This window comes from Wyeomyia smithii, chromosome 2 (genome assembly GCF_029784165.1).
Source record: "Wyeomyia smithii strain HCP4-BCI-WySm-NY-G18 chromosome 2, ASM2978416v1, whole genome shotgun sequence".
NCBI lineage: Eukaryota > Metazoa > Arthropoda > Insecta > Diptera > Culicidae > Wyeomyia > Wyeomyia smithii.
The window spans coordinates 84395456-84410779 of NC_073695.1; the positions used below are offsets into that span (position 1 = coordinate 84395456).

The following is a 15324-nucleotide window of genomic DNA, read 5'->3' on the forward strand; positions in this document are numbered from 1 at the left end:
CTACGTACTTTTATTTTCAACCTTTCATGGAAATCTATTTCTAGAAATTTATTCAACAACACTCCAAAAAATATCGTTAAAATTTGGCGATATTATGCCGGTAGAATTTTTTTGTGCAAACAACATGCATTGGACAAAGCACAAGCTCATCGTTCTTGTTGAAGAAGCACCAAGAGTTTATCGTAATGCGTCAAGTCAGAATTAACGCTATATCCTCACAAACCAAATCCAATTATATTCACGTTATCATAATGAATGGTTTTGTCTTATTTAACTCTGATTAAATCAAATTTATAATATGTATCTTACTTTCAAAATAATATGGGAGCCCTCACGAAAGTTCATTAGTTGGCAAACATAAAAAGATATGTTAAACAAAATTATCAACAAGTTTCAGCAAAAAACCATAGCAATCAACAATTCCACTTTTGTTTTTTGCTTAACATTTTTTTTATTTACCTACAATTACATTCGCTGTATCACGAAGACAGCTAATAAACGTTTATTATTGAAAACTTTAAAATAGTAAAATATCATCTAACAATTTTTAAATGTAAGAAAAAATTCGGAATGAATCTTGGTAAATGGACCAAAAATTCACAAGCATTCGCCGGCTCTTACTCTTCTATAAATTTGTACATTTGGGAATTCAATCTTTCGATACTATCCGGTCACAATTATTTAGTGAATATCGAATATAAAATATAATATAACTTATAACCGTTGCAAAAATGTACAATTCTTGTTGAGTAATTTATAGTAATCATATTTATGAGATAAACTTTCAATCACCATCAGCAGCAGCATTGCAGTTTTTCCTCGATTGCCCAGGTGTTTTCTGTACTCCGCACTTCATATTATTGGCAGTATCACTATTGAAGTGAATGATACGCTTTTTTTTTATTTATATCCGTGCTTGTGTGTGAGAGGTGCTTGTGTGTGTTCAGATGAGTTTATTTAGGATGTTTTTGATTTATCAACTTGAAACTTTTTGAAAATTCTTTTCAAACATATTTTTAAAACTGCTTAATAAGGTTCAGCCGTTCCATTTTTTAAACCATTTTTTTGTAGGTAGCGTACTGATAAAATTGAAAAAATGACTATTATTGCTGTGCGAATTTCACGCTCCATTCAACTTCTTCAGTTTGGTGCCAACACTTGCAGTAACATATGTATGTTTCGGAAAGGGAACTGAGCGGACAAAACTCTATCAAAAATAAAGTTGATACTCTTTCCAAATTTTTTAACTTAATGCAATTTTGACTCATATTATAGTGAAAGGAATTTAATTATTTTTAATCATATTAAACGGGGATATGGATGTAACATGCTCGAATTATATGAGTTGAATTCATTGCAAAATGAGAAAAAGGTTCATATAGTGATCAAAAAGCTGCTTATTAGTTAGGGCTACTTCGGTTTGAAAAATCGATAGAATTCTGTTCAAAAATGCATTTTTACTGAATTATGTAACTAAATTGAATTTCTTTTCAAAAGATGGTCCTTGAATCTATACCTAAAAATAGAGCTTTTCCGGAAATTATTGGCCTTTTGGTGGGTTTACAAACGCAAACATAACCTAGCCATAAAGCTGACAAAATCAAAACAATCTTTAACTCAAATCTAATAAAACGGTACACTGATTAGTAGTCACAAACGTTTGTGAAATATTGAACTACGACATGTTCAAGGACAAGAATAGATAGGTCTTCAATTAGAAACAGTTTGTAGCAAATGCGTGTGTGTGACTAACAAGCAACGAAAGTTAGGTAAAAACTGATTTCTCCACTCGGAGGATGATTAAATTTCTCTTTGTGACGATTTTGTGATACACAACATACTGGTATAATGAAACTCCGAAAAACAAAATCAACAGAAGAATACAAAACCCGCACTCCCAGCACTTCTGTTTGTACAGAAAATGTTCCTTGATAAGAGTACTCTAATTGATTATTTTTCTCTGCCTGTTCGAATTCAACCTGTCAGTCAACGCTACTCATCAGCTACCGGTGTAGCACAATTCCCTTTATTATGGGAAAATCCAAATGATCGTCATCGTTTGATCGTCTAGTGATGACGAAATTGATTCGTGGAGCGTGACGATTCGTGTCTTCTTGGCTAAACTGGGAGTGAACGTGATTCCAGTTTTGCGAAACTGTTAGTGTGGGTGATCGCGAAGCTGTTGCAAAAAAAAAGTACTAAAGTAGTGTGCGATGGTATCATCCAACGCATGGCTTCGTACTTAAGCAACAAGAGTGATCATCGTTTCATATATAGGAAGTCTGATGTGCGATGTTAGTTAGTATGTCATGTTTCATATTCGTCTATCTGTCTAGAACGAGTTCTGAAACTCAAACTTAAAAACTAATTATAGTTATTGCAATTTTTACACTGTGTTTTACACGGTGTTTGCAATGTATTGAGTTTCGGAGAAACATATTTGTACAAGCAATTACTGATAGCTGCTGCGTTTCTTCGCTGCCTATGCCCTCAGATCGATGTGCCCACGATTTCAACTTTGGTAAGTCTACCTACAGTAAATACATGGGCGCAACTACGGGGGGGCTAGGGGGGGCTGAAGCCCCCCCTAGAACGTGTTTAGCCCCCCCTAGAATTTCCCAGAGAATGATTGTATTCAATATATATACATTCCATACTACTTATCAGAGCATCAAAATCAACACAAATTGAGATGTCGTCATTCATTGGCTAAGAACTGGTTCTGCACCCAGGATCGATTCTCAACCCTTGCTCTCTTACTCACTTTACCAGTCAGACGAGAGCTGTAGTAACTCGTGCTGTATCAAGAAGCCGCCAGTTTACTCGGTTTTGGGCTGTGTTTCACCAGTTCCCCAGACGTCTCATCACTCGCAAGTCTCTTTCGATCTGGTCGAGCCATCATGCACGCTGCGCCCCTTAATTTCTTGTGCCGGTAGGGTTGCTGAAAAGAAGTGATTTCACATGGTTGTCGTCCGGCATTCTTAAGATGTGACCGGCCCACCGCAACCTATTGTCTTTCGCCAGGTGTGCAATGGGGTTCTCTCCAAGCAGCGATTGTAACTCATGGTTCATGCGCTGTAGCCATTATCCGTCGTCCGCTTGTGCTCCTCCGTAGATAGTCACCTTCAGTTCGCCGATAGGCACCTTCTGTTCGAAAATATCAAAAGGACTTCCATAGAGGACTACCGGTTATCAGGGTTTTGTAGTTTTTTGTATCGAAGTGGTCATGTCCGATCATCACCGTGATTGGTGCGTGCGTTTGTAATGTCTGAGAAGAACGGGCCGTCGTTGAGAACGTGGTCAATTTGTTTTACTGTACGTTGGTCGAGGAAAGAAGTGACTTTGGCTGTGCGGGCCGATAACCGGCTTATATAAGGCTATCCTTCCGTTCATGTCCCCAACGACGATCTTGATATCTCTACGCGAGCAGCTATCGTAGAGTTTCTCCAGCTGTGCGTAGAACGCTTCTTTCCCTGCATCAGGTCTTCCTTCGTGAGGGCAGTGCCCATCGGGAATAGTGTAGTTGTGGAACCGGCTCTTAATTCTCAACAAACACAACCTGTCTGTCGCTGATTGCCTGCCGCTTTGGTGGTACTGTGCCTTGCGGCGTCAAATCCATCGTACCTTCTCTCCTTTCAGGCAAAGCTCCTGGAGCGCGACGAGGTCGAAGTGGCGGGGTTCTAGCTGATCCAGCAGAATTCGGTCGACATCCGGGTCGTTAAGCGATCTACTGTTACATGTACTGAGCTTCTAATCGTCGTCCTTATTTCGTCGGCTGGGTCATTGCCGATTGTTCCGGTTCGTTTTGAATTCTTGATTCTCCGTAGTATGTTTATTTTAGTATGCTGCCTCACTAGGGCTGCGATACCTAGCCTCGCGACGGAGCTGGCGAGACACCGCATTTCATAGTTCAACCATCCGGTCCGGATCAGTCGCTCTTTAAGCCGCCCCTAGCCTGTGGGGTAGACGCGCAGACAAGCTTCTCTCTAGGAGAACAACTACCCCACCGGTTTACCGGTTTTTTCTTGGTTGCTCGTATCCCAGTTGGTACCACGTGGAGGTAAGAATAGGGCAATATGCCTTGAACCACACTGGGGTCTATTTTCTTCTAACTAGTTCGGGTGAACTGTTAAAAAGCACTGCCCAGCCGTTTACCAAATCTAGCTCTCCTCAATATCGAAGCATTGTTGCTGAAAGAGCTTGGCGTTGACGATGTTTTCAAGATATTCAGTACATCTTCGGAGATTCTAACCCGAAGTGATTTTTTTCTGCTTTTACGATACTATTTTAAGCGTTATTAAATAAGCATGTTCAAACTCTTTTTTCTCTTTTTTAAGTGACATACATGAAAACTAGCCCCCCCTAGAAATTTTCCTTAGTTGCGCCCATGCAGTAAATAGTATTTCATTCCCTTTTAATTGTGTATAGAACGGTCACAGCAATGTTAATAATAATTACCCAATTTCCACATTTGTCACTTTCGGTGTAGTAATAGACCACGAAGTGATTTATCATATGAATTTGTCAGTTTGATATGAAATAATCGTGATCATTCAATCGAAACATATAAAAATGCAGCTCTTTCTGTCTGTCTGTCTGTCTGATCCATATAGGCTTGAAAACTACTCAACCGATCAGCGTGAAATTTTATATATAGGGGTTTTAGGGGCCGAGGAAGATGATTAGGATAGTTCGAGACCCCTTCCTCTGCTGGAAGGGAGAGGTCCCATACAAATGAAATACAATTTTTTTCACATCTCGAAAACTAACTAAAGAAATGGAACCAAATTTGGCAAATGAATGTTTTCAGGGGTGAAAATATGTCCATAGTGTTTCGACACCCCTCCTTCTTCCGTAAGGGAGGGGTTTTATACAAACGAAACACAAATTTCGCACATCTCGAAAACCAATCAAGAAAAAAGGGAACAATATTTGGCGTGTGAATGCTTAAAATCTGTCCACATGGAATGTGGATGGCCCCTAATAATTTTCCCGAAATTGAACAAATTTTCGTTTTTTTTTGCGCTAGTCAAAACGTAACAACACGACGTCGCTAGTCATGGTACACATCGAACACCAGTGAATAGTTTCAAGGTCCAATTTCCGCGTACAACGATCAAGTCACGTGCGCCATGCACAGACGTCAAAAGTAGATACCAACTGCCTACTGTGGCATCCCCAATTCTTGTGTCAGTGAACAATTTGAGAGAACTTCTCAACCGGACAACTACACTGAAAATAAATCGCATGCTTATCCCCAATGCTCTTTACATATGAATGTCAATAAACGAACCTTGTCATTCTATTATGTCGACTCATATCGATTTTTATTAGAATTCACGGTATTTGACGGTGTTTTGGCATTTGACATGTGTAAACATTGAAATCTGAGTGTAAGAAGATTGATTCCACTTCCCAGTAACGTGTCGATTTTCTACAGTGTAATATTTGCTTCCAAAATATATTAGATATCCTAAAGGAAATGCTTATTTAAAAAGCTTTTTACAGTCTTGATTTGATGTTGGAATAGATCAAAAACTGATGTCTTTAAGAAAAGTGTTCTTTTGAAAATTGTGACGTTTTGTAAGACTCATTAACGTTTCTTTTGTTTCTTTTTGCATTTCCTGAAAAATCACCCATTGGAGTTGCGAGTTGGCTTGAATAAAATGCAATGGGTGTTTAAGATATAGATTGATTGATTAGTAGGTAACGGAAGTTCCTTGTAGAAGAATAGCAATATAGGAGGTGATTTTGATCGATCATTTTTGATTTGGCTGAAATTTTGCACAAATGGGTAATTCCAAGTAACATAGGGCAACGATTTAAATCTACAATATTTTTTTTGACTGAAACTTTGCATAGATGTTTCTTTGGGCTAAAGATGTAGTGAAAGATAAAGATTTGTGCTATTAGTATTTTTCTCATCAAGATTTATTTTTGAAAGAGGTCAGTTAAAAAATGGTATTGAATAATTAAAATATGTTTGCAGTCTGAACAGCTTGGTGTAATGCCTTAGACAAAGTTGTAGATAGTTGCTTTGTTCTTCCAAAAAAATATACGCTATCAAGTTTCAATCAAATCAAAAATGACAATAGAAAAAATATTAAAATTGGCACATTTGTTCTGAACTGCTCAGGACAAAACAACTATTTTGCCGAAGACATCAGTTTCAGTCAAATAAAAAATGACAATGTATGTTCGAATGAACTCAACGCAATATACTGTAAAAAAATCATAGAATCTTGCAGTTTCTACGAGCACGAAAGTAAGAAACCCTCTAAGGAGCGTCAACTAAAATTTACATATTTCAAATAGTCATTGGGTGTCGGGGTTACCACTTTGTGAATGATGCTGTTCTGTACTGAACCATCTCTGTTCGTAACATGATAATCGTGAAATACAGTCACTCACTCATTTTTCGATTTAATATGTATTTGAACGATGTTTGCTGTATGTATTGAATACATCAGCAAAAACATGTTTTTCGAACATCACACAACACTTGAAGATTCTTTAACAATCAGAGGTACACCAATGCAAGGTATTGTATAATCTATCTGGAAAACACAGTTTCTAATCTTCTCGATTTGTGTCGTACGTTGTTTCTACTTTTTTTTTCACTTATTATTAAATTTGCAATTTGATCTTTAAACTTGCGATTGCTCAATACTGCGCTGCTTCCATGTTGCACTCAATCACATGCTTTCGACAATGCTCAATGTAGGCTCACAGAATGATAACAACAACAACATTCTCGACGCACTGTACTTGTTGCTCTTGTTAAGATAAAAATATTCAATCATTTCTGCCCGTTTGCACTGGTATCACTATCAATTGGGGAACACGAGGCTTATCATGCATTCCAATTTCTTTGTTCATTCGGCATAACGCAAGCATCTTTCACCCCGTCAACTGTACTATCATCAACCATGAATGCAATAAACCTGTAAGCACCTTCGTTTCGTAGGATGCGCGAAGTGGATATACTGCTTTTCACTGCTGCCTTTTGAATACACAATGATCTATGACGTCTCAGTTCTGTTACGACAAAATCGTTCCGCGCATCATTTAAACTCTCGACGATCCAATCGGTTGCGCGATCCGGCGAAGACTAGCACACTGAGGCACCCGCTGAATCGTGATACGTGTAACTTGCGCGTTTGTCTTTGCTTGTTGGTTGTTTGCGATAGGATTGCTGAATATACAACTACACCAGCGTGAACGATTTGGATTCCAGTTAATTCATAACTCCAGTCCGGAGAGTGTGGGGTGGGGTTAGTGTATACAATAAATTTACTGCTAGTGATCATTAGTACCTGCATGTCGGCGAATATAGTTTTCAACACTGGCGGATGAAGGCTTGACTATCCGCGTAGACAGAGTATGATGTGGTATCGCTATCATAAACATTGACAGTTTGTTTTATGTAAGTTTGTTTTAAGCAATCAAATAAGGGTTTCCAGCGCGGGTAGTTACAAAGCAAGTTCAGAGAAGTAGAGGATAGCTGTAATCAATGGCAAATTCCTTTCAATTCACTCCAAAAAAGTTAGTGATTTCGAGGGCATTCAATCTGATTCAAACCAGTTCAACACAGACATCCGAAAAAAAGTATAAAAATGTGGTATATCATCGCATCTTAAAAACTCCGCTTTAGTTTTTTCCATTAAGTAAGAAAGGGATAAAAATACAATGAAATATTTTTTTTTTTCAAATTTCAAGTTAACAGACAGAGTTCAGATGACAAACAAGCTATATACTACTATAAATTTATTCCGATTTTGCATATACAAAATCGTTCACTAGGTCGAGGCAGTTTAGCTGAATGCGATCAGTTCAGAGCTTTTTCATTCATCTTTGGTATCAACGCCGTCGTCATTATCACCATCATAATCAAAAATGATCACCGAACTTTACTGATGACTTCATGACACATACTATCAGTAGAGGATTTAGTGAAAATAAAACAAATGATCCCTGTTTAATACAGTTTAAGTATAGTTTCACTGCATTCAACGTCATAAATTGTCTACTGTTGTGTTATTTAAAATTTTTCTGTAATATTGCTTGTCTATTTTGAAGCACTGTATTTGTCATATTAAGTTATAATGCTCTCTCAACTCTCTTTCTTTATTGAATAACTGGTAGCCTTGAAAAGAAGTGTTATTTAACTGACTTAAAGCCAAAATAATGTTCAAAGTTGCTGGAACACAGCTGAAGGTTAGTGGGTTCACCGTCAAAACAAAACATCGTTGGTGTAACTGAATCCTGCTTGGTGAAAATGTTATGTCAAATTTTGAATTTTGATTAGAGGCAAACACTCATTTCTACTGCTTCAATTGAAAACATGTGGTCGTCCTTAAAAGAACGATTTGGTTCATTTTTTACAAAGCTGGAAATTGATCGAATATGGCATCTTTCGTGTTTTCTTCGGAAGTAGAAAGTTTGAATGTTCCACAGAACTCCTCCCTGGGCAATAGTCAAATAAAAGCTTGCTCAATTCTTCATTATTGCGAAGCAGCGTTCCCTACAGATTCAAACACTTCTGCAACAAGATACTCCATTACAGCGGCCAGATTGTCAGTACTCCAGCACCAACGCGCATAATTTCTATTACGCGGCAAACGATGAATTCGACCTGCCGCAAATTAAAGTCCAGAACAAGATAAACGAGACTTTGTCTTACCTTTGACTTTGCTTCCTTCACCACGACCAGACAATGTAACTTGCAAATTCGGTTGAATGAAATAGCGATATGACCAAGGTTGTTAAACGATAACTTATCGTAAACGTCGATGACGATACTGTCTGTTATCGTTATCGACGATGACGCTAACGTCTTCAGACATTAGCGTCATTGCCAAGGACGATAGCTACTCGACGGTATCGAATCAATAACGTCTGATAAACGAATTCGCAGTTTGATTGACTTTGGTTGCTGTCTTGGATAGCTGCACAAACAAGCAGCATTTGGTCCAATAGAAACGGATCGGTTCGTTGCTATTGCATTACCAAACTTTTGAATTCGTTGCTACTCGAGAATTTTTCCTAACTTGTGTTGTTATTTTCCAAGAGTAAATAGCAACGCTCGGTGCGGTTATTTTGTTGGTTGTCAAGCCAGCTTTAGCAACCGAAATATAGCCAATGGTGCATTTGCTCTGGCATAACAAAAGACGTTAGTGAGCTGATAGCGTCAGGTAAATATCGTTATCGTCGATAACGTTAATGTTTGAAGACGCAATCATCATCGTCAATAACGATAGCATACGTTATCGGTATCGACGATGACGATCATCGACGATACTCTATCGTATTAACAAGCCTGGATGTGACGATGAATAGTAATGTTACCTGTATGATGAAAAAAGCCGTATGATTGTCTTAAATACTTACGGAGACTTATGAAACATGCAGATGACGCGGCGTAGGCGCTAGAATGAGGGAATTCGAAAAAGAGGACGGACTGCGCTATATTTTCCCAAATTATGGAAAAATGCAAAAATTACTCCAATTTTAAAACCGGATAAGAATCCAGCTGAAGTTTCAAGTTATCGACCAATCAATTTGCTTTCTTCAATAAGTAAACTGTTTGAGAGAATTATTCTTAACAGAAACACAACAACGAAAATTCAATTTTTGTAGATGAACAGTTTGGATTTCGCCATGGGCATTCCACAACTTATCAATTGCTCAGAGTTACTAATATGATACGAGCTAACCAATCTGAAGGTTATTCCACTGGAGCTGCTCTTTTAGACATAGAAAAAGCATTCGACAGTGTTTGGCATAAAGGTTTGATTGCGAAATTGCAAACTTTTAGTTTTTCAATTTTCCTAATCAAAATTTTTAAAAATTATCTTACTGATCGAACTCTTCAGGTTGATTATTAGAATTCAAAATCAGATAGATTTCCTGTCAGAGCAGGTGTACCTCAAGGTTCAGTCTTGGGTCCAGTCCTGTACAACATATTCACTTCAGATCTTCCTGATTTGCCTCCAGGATGCACAAAGTCATTGTTCTGCGATGACACAAGCGTTTCCGTAAAAGGAAAAAGTCTTCGTGTCATATGCAGTCGATTGCAGAAAAGTTTAGATATTTTTTCTTCCTACTTGCAAAAGTGGAAAATTTCTCCCAATGCTTCTAAAACTCAAATGATAATTTTTCCGCATAAGCCTAGGGCTTCTTTCCTCAAGCCAAACTATAACCACGTTGTCAAGATGAATGGGGTTATTTTAAGTTGGTCTGACAAGGTTAAGTACTTGGGACTAATTTACGATGAAAAACTGATTTTCAAAGAGCACATTGAGAGTATACAAGCCAAGTGCGTCAAATATACGAGATGTTCATATCCCCTCATTAACAGGAATTCTAAACTTTGTTTAAAGAACAAACTTTTGATTTACAAACAAATTTTTAGACCAGCAATGCTTTATGCTGTACCGATCTGGTCAAGTTGCTGTTCAACAAGGAAGAAAACGCTCCAAAGGATTCAGAATAAAATTCTGAAAATGATTTTGAAGCGTCCCCCTTGGTTTGGTACACTCGAAGTACATAGACTTACTGGTGTTGAACCATTAGAAGCTATGTCAAATAAAATTATTAACAATTTTCGACAAAAATCGTTGCAATCCTCAATTGCTACGATAAGCTCTCTTTATAGCCAATAAGTTAGCAATTAAGTTAGTTATAAGTTAACTTACTCTTCTCTGACAAGTAGGTTTAAATCCCTACGAACGATAAGTCCTAATTGCGAAAGCAAACAAATCCTAACAATTAAAATTACAAATTTCTAACAGTGTTGAGAAGTCACCATTTGTGATTGGACACACATACTCATTACTTACTAATATTTATCATAAATACTTAAGTTACTAACAAATCCCCCCCTTAAAAAAAGGACGGACTGCGCTGCACATTGTTTATGCGGAAACAGACGAACGTTGAGCATGAAGTAGGTACAGTAGTTTTTCGTCAATAAGCTAAGCATATCGTTGAGATGGCATCGAAAACAAACAACAAAGCAGCCATGTTCAGACCTGTACGTTTGCTGCCAGAGCTAGCCAAGCACGCAAGGTTCGAAATTAAAGCTGTTACAAAATACACGTTCTTGAAGGACTGTTGATCTTTTTTACCTTGTAAATTATGAAATGTGTGACCGCAGTTCTACATTCATTCCAAGCAATAAAAATGTAGCGCTAGAAGTACATAGAAGAAGAAGAATTGTTTCTCACTACATGCAATCATATTTTTTTATTGACCTAGTTTGAATTATGTAAATTAGAAGTTTGTGATTGAGCCAACTATTTTATACGATACCACTAGAGAAAATTGTTTGGCAATAAGGTTAAACAAAATGATGTCAGAAACAATAAGAAAACAAGAATCGTCATACGTCATATGCAAATGTTCGCAATCACCAGAAAATTAACAGACATGTGACAAAACCTATTGCATTTCTTAGCCCCCCGATATTATTTATTTGAAGTTTTAAAACAGTGTGAGTAGAACTGAATTCTACTTTGAAAGAAAAAAATTGTTCTAAAAATAGGGGAACTGTTCCATAATTCATCCCAGCCCATATATTCATCTTATACAACATGTAAACACAATTAAAAACAGGAAAAAAACGCATATTTTCTAGATAAACCAATCTGCTAATCCATGGAATGGATTCTTCTTAGTTCACTTTAAATTTCTCATAAAGTAGAATTCTCAAAAACTCACCCAAAAGCTCTGAATTTGATATTATAGTCGGGCATCTGCACTCGAAAACTCATTTATTTCAATCACATACATCAGAAAACAAAAACCGCGCATTGCTCTATATATGATATGCTCAATATTGATTTATACTTTTTTATTTGCCGATTATTGATGTCCGACGCCATTTAGAAATTTGATTGGCGACTGGCTCCTGCAAAGTTTTGTAGAACTAAGGAAAATGTAAAAATACTCCCCAATGTTATATTTTCGGAGGTGAGCTAGTGCCCAAAAAGTGAAAACTGATGTCCGATGCCGTTTGGTTTGTGAAAGTATTTCCAGAACTAGGATTATGACTTAAACTGAAAATTAATTTACACTTACAGTTTCGTTATTTTCGTATATAATATTTAACGCATTAGGTCAATTTCAAATACCCTTCAAAGAAATGATTTCTACTTCAAGTGACCCACATTAACGCTTGCTCACGTGTTGAAAAACGATCACCATTGTTTTTTATTCCGAAAGGAAATTACTCTTCAAGAACTAACCAAGTTAAGTGTCTATCGTGACATCGACATGTTCTGGATTTCCCTATACTGCCTATAATCGCATACCAGTCCCATATGGATTTCTATCGTTTTTGAGTTAATTATCAGATTCCATCTATTTCTTGCTTTACTATCGATTAAGGTAACAAAAAAGTATGTTTTATTTGAAAAAGTCAGAAAAAAATGTGAGGTCAAATTGTCCCATCCCAAAAATAATCGCCTATCAGTCCCACCAAATGTTTTTCCTGAGTATGGTCCTTGTTTTTTCTTCAATCCTTATGACAAATATTTGGTGTTGTTTTGACGTAGGACTACGTCTATCCGCACTATACCGAGATACATTCCGCGAAAACTAAAACCAAGATGTAACGACGGAATGAAAGATTTCAAACGGTTATACTGATGTAACCACATGATGGACCACAATAATCGATATGTCGTTGGATTGATAAAATGATGGACAATTTTGTGATTCTTCAATTTTCATTATCACTTCATTGTTAAACAGTGAAAATTGAATAAAAGTTTCAAGGTCGAATTTTCACCAACAATGTACCAATCATATGCGAGCACGCCTAGCACAGACTTCATGAATAGACACCAACTGCCTGCAGTGATATCCTGTATAGCAGTGGCAAAAAAAAATTTGACAGAATCTCCCCGTCCCAATAGGTCAACTAATGTTAGCTTCCATCAGCCTAGACTAAATTGATGTCTTGAAGGTAAAGCTTTTTCGGAAAGTTCGTAACCACCTCCACTACCAGACAGTTTTACGTTCTGCTGTTAACAAATATGTTAATGTTAATAAAACTGATGTCTTGAAGGAGAATATGATGGCACAGGCAACAGTACTGCACCGAGTAATGTATGAACAGAGCGCTGGTTACTCGTCGTCTATCAGTACAGGAAAACTTGATATTCATTTTTGTGCAGTCAAGCTAAGTGAAAACTACATTGCCACTGTTGACGCACAGTGGGGCGTGGAACACAATCGAATTGCCGTTTGAATTGTCTTCTTCTTTTTCTTGTTTTGTATAGCAGCATATATCAGAATTCAATATGATTTTTCGGATGTCGCAAAATAGGCTGCGCCGCCGGGGACAACAAAATGCGTTGTTTATTTTTGAGCTCTACACTCTGCCTTTTTTTAGATTTATTTAAATAACTAAATATAAGGTATTTAAAAGACAATAGAAAACCAAAATGCTCCGTACAGATCTTTGAATATGTAGTTAAACGAGCTGTACTGATGATTATATTTTACTAGCTAAATGAATTTAGTCCAATATGACAATACTAGTAGCATCACGCGGTGGCGGTTTAGAGAAAAACCAAATTCATTTCATCTTGATATTAGAGTTCCGACGTTAGTGTTTGTATTTTTCAATTGAATTTTTTTTTGAATTAGCATTTGCAAGAAAATATTACTTTCCATAACCTTACTTGTAATTGGACAACGCTATGCAAACATTAATTGCTGAGGCTAATGTTGTGCATCACTCTAGCCCAGTTTATTTTCGAAGATAACGGACATATAACTTTCAAATATGGTATCTTCGTTGTTCCTTGGTATCTTGAAACTGATCAAATGAACTGAAACTGAAAAATGTTTAAATTGACCTGAATTGAATGTTAACATGTTCATAAAATTCTATGTCAATTTCAAATTTTCTGTGAATATACATTTTCTACTAAAACTGTAATTCGTTATCGATATTTTTTCCACGAGCCTGTAATTACAGGAAAAAAATTCCTGTGACATCTTTGCCGCTTTGTGATCGGTGAGTGAGCCAACTTCAACAAGATAAATAGATATAGAAGGAAGTTTAATTTCTACTAAATCGTACTCAATTAAATATTTTATAGAAGGTTGCCTTTTCGCGCATTAAAGAAAATTCGCTGTATTAGAATGAAAGGTATTCATCAATGGTCCAGAAACCCAATTAAGGGGAAAATCAAGTATCTAACTTTTTTATTTTTGTAGATAGAAAACCTTGTTTTACAATTTTATAGCTCCAATAATTTTAAGTAACTTTGTAAAATAAAGTTTTTTTCTAAAACATTGCTATAGAGCTCTAGACCCAAATTTTCTCCTAAATTTGGTTTCTGGACCATTGTGAATGTTAAAGAGAATATTTTTTGTTCTAAGATAGAGTGCTGCAAAGAAATAATCAAAATACAGACCCCGTTCGATTTTGGCAACACCTCAGAATTTTTTCTGTTGCCAAAATCGAACCATGCCAATAATGAACGGTTTTTTTCATGACTTTTTTGACTTTTTAAATGGTCAAAGACGACCTTAACAGTAGAAATGGCCACCAATGAACTAGTTTTAGTTCCAAGTCGTTTGAGGTGTCGCTTGATGAATTTGGGCTGACGACCTAGATACTTAATATTACCACCGGAACCAAAACACCTTTCTTTTGGAAGATGTTGAGCTTAAATTGGTTAAAATAAATCAAGCAAACTACAAAAGTAAAACGAGCTCAAATCAAACATAGCTTCGAAATAAAATTATAAAATTATTGTAGTCCTACGTCAACTATGCGGTCGTGTCTTGGTTACCACCCTCCTACTATTTTTCTAGCTTTGTACTGTTGAAAAATCATCAGATAATTAATGAATGCAAGATTGTTTCAAATAATTCCAACACAAAAGCTATTTTTAAGTAGATACTAAAACTGCAACTTGTTTTGAAAGTTCGTTTCCGAAAGGTTATTGGTGAGACTGGTATCTGAAAAAGGCAGTTCTTTAATGAAGAAGTTATGATTAAGGTCTTTTTCATTACATTATATCGAAAAATTAAAAAAAACACCCTAAACAAAAAAAAAAAATACCCAAAACAACAAAATATCTTCAAGCGCTGTTTTCTCAACTCGATTTTCCAGGTGGGACTGATATGCGATTATAGGCAGTATAGAGGTGAATCGAAATGGTGGATAACGCGATAATATCCTTATGAATATTCAAAAGTATAATTGTCGATTTCCAGGAACCTATAATTTAATTTTATACAAATTTAGTTTGATTTGCTGAAGTACAAAGTTTGGATTTATATCACGTAGTGTTCGTAAAG

General features: G+C 36.6%; 1 protein-coding gene across 10 annotated transcripts in view; it reads right to left on the reverse strand.

The window, feature by feature from the left end:
* The window catches only part of LOC129720943 (peptidoglycan-recognition protein LF-like), a 41999-nt gene extending 34874 nt beyond the window's left edge, over positions 1-7125 (reverse strand). For 7 of the 10 annotated variants that reach the window (XR_008727319.1, XM_055672885.1, XM_055672882.1 and 4 more), the window contains exon 1: positions 6955-7125. The gene's annotated coding sequence lies outside the window, so the exon portion shown is untranslated. The other 3 variants (XM_055672883.1, XM_055672878.1, XM_055672879.1) reach the window with 3 other exon arrangements.
* Between the last annotated feature and the right edge of the window lie 8199 nt (positions 7126-15324).